The 4,347-nt window shown below is 42.2% G+C and overlaps 1 pseudogene; it reads left to right on the forward strand.

Moving 5' to 3' along the window:
* Nucleotides 1-3,564: 3,564 nt before the first annotated feature.
* Nucleotides 3,565-3,888, forward strand: LOC136378586 (calmodulin-1-like; annotated as a pseudogene).
* The last annotated feature ends 459 nt before the right edge of the window (nt 3,889-4,347 follow it).

Below are 4,347 nucleotides of genomic sequence, written 5' to 3' on the forward strand. Positions count from 1 at the left end.
CAGATGAGAGTTGCCAGGGAGCATGCAGGAGTCTGTCTCTCTGCCTCCCTGCCTCTCACTTGATAAAAAAAAATCAGAAGGTAGTTCAATAGTAGACTGATGTTGCCACATGACCGCCACTTCTGGAGCTGAGAATCAGCACCCTCTGCAGAGGAAGGACACTCACTGGTCTGCAGCGTTCCTTCCATCCTCTTGTCTTGTTTGACTCCCATCTCTTCTCTTACTTGCCTGGTGCCTGAAAGTATGTGAGTTTTCTTTCTTTCTTTTTAAAAATTTTTTTGATTGATTAGAGAGAGTGACAGAGTGAAAAAGAGCTAGAGAGAGAGAGAGAGAGAGATTTTGTTGTTCCACTTACTCATGCATTCATTGGGTGATTCTTGTATGTGCCCTGACCAGGGATCACCCTGCAACCTGCAACCTTGGTGTGTATCGGGACAAAGCTCTAACCAACTGAGCTACCTGGTCAGGGCTGAATTTTCAATCCTAGTATAAGTGCCCCTAAAATATTTTAAAATTGGTCTTTGACTTCACATTAGATATCTTAATATTGTATGGTGTAAAAGAAAGATAGCCACACAGCAATCTAAGAAAAAGCTGAATTTGTTTGCATGGTCAGGGAGAAGTGCATCATACAGGTGCAGAATCAGTAGGCCTTTCTAAACAGAAATTTCAACAGTTAGATATGTGTCCAAAAGACAGTACAGTTGACCCAGAACAACATAGGTCTGAACTTGGTGGGTTCACTTATACGTACATTTTTTCCCATTATATACTGTAAATGTACTTCCCTTGTGATTCCCTTTAACATTGTCTTTTCTCTAGCTTATTTCATTGTAAGAATACAGTATAAAATACATATAACATACAACCTACTGTATTTTAATTGATTATATAGCTTTGCATCAACAGTAGGCTGTTAGTATTGATACTTAAGTTTTGGGAGAGTCAAAAGTTACACATGAGATTTGATTATGAAGGGGTTCCACGGCCTTCACCACTGTCTTGTTTAAGAGCCAAATGTACATCCAATATAGGCTGAGTATCATAAGCCTGACGGCTCATGAGGTGAACTGTGAGCTCCTCTCTGCAACTGGTCATTGCGCAAGAGCAGTGCCAGGTTCTGGGAGAGAACCGCATGGGCTGTGTAAGGCTCCGGTGAGCTGAGAGCCACACAAATCTGTACGCACATGCTGAGGGCGGGTAGCGAGGTATTTTTTAAAAAAAAAGAATGTTAATAATAATAACTTATTTGTCCTTGGATGACTGAGACAATAAGTCTCCCTAGATTTAGTTTGATCTTCAACTCTTTCTCTCTGAGAGTGTTAAGAACATCTTAGTGATGTGAGACATAGGCCACTTCGTGCATTCTAGTTGGGCTCCTTGGGTTCCACTGTTCCTTTCTCTCTTTCGCCTCTAGGGACTGTCCTGGGCCTTTGAATTCCCCAAGCACAACACTAAGGCATTGTACCAAGTGGATTCTCGCAGCTCCCGGCCGTGAAGGAAAATTAGGCCAGGCTGGATGTTCCCTGAAACAGGGCTTTCGTTTCCTCCAGCCAGGGTGATAAATCAGTCCATCTCCTGGCCATGGATTCTGGACATGAAAATAGGTTATTGCTCTCCCAGGGCACTTGCATTTGGGCACAGACATCAAACCGAGCTTCATTCTCCTTGATCAGTAAGTGACAGGATGATTTATAACCATCTGACATGTTAGAAGTGAGTACTCAGGGCCTGACTGAAATCCTAATCGGTCAGCATGCGTACAAAGTACTGACTTGTCTCCCAAGAGTCTCCCATGACTGAAGAGATCATTGGAACATCCTTTCCTAAAGAAAGAAGGAAAAGAGAGCCCCTCTAAGATGTTAGCAATTACAATAGCAGTAAAAGGAATAAAATTTGATTTATTTGGACAGTGTATAATTTCTAGTGACTTATTAAATGTTTTAAAATTTCTGCTCACTATAATTATCCTTTTTTGTAATGATAAAATGTTAATAACAAACATTTCCAATTGATCCATGTTAAGTGTACATTTCAATGGCCAGATTTATTTTTTAAAAGCCATTATTTTGTGAAAAACCAGTAGCCACGGCCACCATCACAGCTGCCTGGCCAATGCAGGTTCGCATTTGATTCGGACAGTTGGTAATGAAACAACGAAGCCAGGAACTGGTAGGTCATTACCTTTTATCCTAGCTTGCACCCAGCGGGCAAGTAAAAACACACACTGGGCTCCAAAACCCACTCATTCAGTGCTCACAAAGCTACTGACTTATCCGAGTTTCCTAGAATCAAAGGTTTCTAGCTCACCAGCCTTATTCATCTCTGTTCCCCATCTCCTTCTCTCTGCACAAACTCTGCACTAACTGGTTACTCCTTTAGCACTCTGCCATCTTGGCTGCTTCTCCTCTGCTCCATGTGGCCCTTCTCTGCTCTCCTTTCTCTGCTCTCTCCTCCTAGAACGTAATCCCTCTTCTCCTAGATCAACATGATCTCTTTTCCTTTTAAAACCTTTTGGCACAAAAGCCCTCCCCCAACACATATTAACATAATCACGCCCATCCCAAGCAATCACCTGGGCGAGAGGCTTCCATGTGGGCAGCGCCATCTTTGATAAAGTGAGTATAATATATTTTATCTGCCCAACATTTTGCTAAAAAGAGTCAGTGGGTGAAGGGGAGAAGGACACATTTACTATGTCTGTTTCCACATATGTAAATGGGCATCCAGTCTTTGACACCAAGATCCCCACTCCCCAGATCTTTCCCCTCAAAAGCCTCTGAAATTAAAGAGGTGGGACATGGCCACGTGTATATGCCACTGGTTTTAGGCACAGAACTTCTTTATTCTTGCCTTTTCAAATCCAAAATGGGGTGATTAGATTATGTGCAAATAATAAGATATTTTTAAGATTTGGTGAGATGGTCAGGGCTGGTTAACTCACGTGAGGAAGCCGTACCAGAACCATTTGTCAACATTAGCTGATTAGTTTCACTCTATCTTATTTGTGTGCGTTCTGAAAACCATAGAAAAATATTTATAAAAAATAAAACTTGTAAAGCAACAATAAAATGTGAGCAAACAAATATTTTTTATTTCCCTGAACAATCATTACTCTCTTAAAAATAAAAGAAGTGATGATTATTAGTCCAAGTTGGGCAAGCACAGAGGGGGTTGCGTGCTCATGTCCCAGATGCCCGTGGCGCCTGCAGCGAGGCTGACCGCCTGACCCAGGAGCAGATTGCAGAACTCAATGGAGCTTTTCCACTGTCCCACAAGGATGGTGAAACTACTGCTCACAACAATTGTGGGATCAGGGAACGTGCAGACACTCCAGTACTTTCAGCCTTTGGTATCATGCATTTTCACCAATGAAATTAAAGTTGGTTTTGTATCTCATTTGCATAGTCGAACAACTTTCTTTGACTTGTCGTTTGCTTTCTGATGTTCTTGTTTAATAAAAGAAAATCAAATGCTTCTTTTTTTTAATCGATTCATCTTCATTTTGCAATATCCTCCAGTTTTTGTGAGCAGTACATAACAACAAAGGAACTGGGAACCGGAATGAGGTCTCTTGGGCGGAATCCCACAGAAGCAGAATTCCCGGACACAATGAATGAAGTGGAGGCCGACTTCCTGGAATTTCCGACAATGATGGCGAGAAAAGTGAGAGACACGGACAGTGAAGAAGAAAACAGAGAAGCGTCGTGGCGTTGATAAGGACAGCAATGGTTGCGTTAGTTGCAGCAGAGCTTTGCCATGTGCCGATGAATCTTGGAGAGACGTTTAGCAGATGAAGAGGTTGACGAAATGATCAGGGAAGCAGATATTGACGCTGATGGTTGAATAAACTATGAAGAATTTGGACAAATGATGACAGCAAAGTGAAGACATTGTACGGAACAGGTTAAATTTCTTGTACAAATTGTTTGTTTGCTTCTTCTTTTTAATTTATCTGTAGAAGGTTTCCCCTATTGTCAAGAAAAAATAAGCAAGGATAGTAATTAGGACTTAAATCCTCCATGTGTAAAGCCAGTATCCAAAGCCACCATCACAGCAGCCTGGCCCATGCAGGTTCACATTGGATTCGGACAGTCGGTAAAGAAACAACGGAGCCAAAAACTAGTGGGCCATCATCTTTAATCCTAGCTTGCACCCGGCGGGCAAGTAAAAACACACACTGGGCTCCAAAACCCACTCACATTCAGTGCTCACAAAGCTACTGACTTATTCGAGTTTCCTAGAATCAAAGGTTTCCAGCTCATCAGACTTACTCACCTCTGTTCCCCATCTCCTTCCTTCTCCCTGCACAAACTGGCCTCTCACTCAACTCTCCGCCATCTTGGC

The sequence above is a fragment of the Saccopteryx leptura genome, chromosome 7, assembly GCF_036850995.1.
Source record: "Saccopteryx leptura isolate mSacLep1 chromosome 7, mSacLep1_pri_phased_curated, whole genome shotgun sequence".
In the NCBI taxonomy this organism is placed as follows: domain Eukaryota; kingdom Metazoa; phylum Chordata; class Mammalia; order Chiroptera; family Emballonuridae; genus Saccopteryx; species Saccopteryx leptura.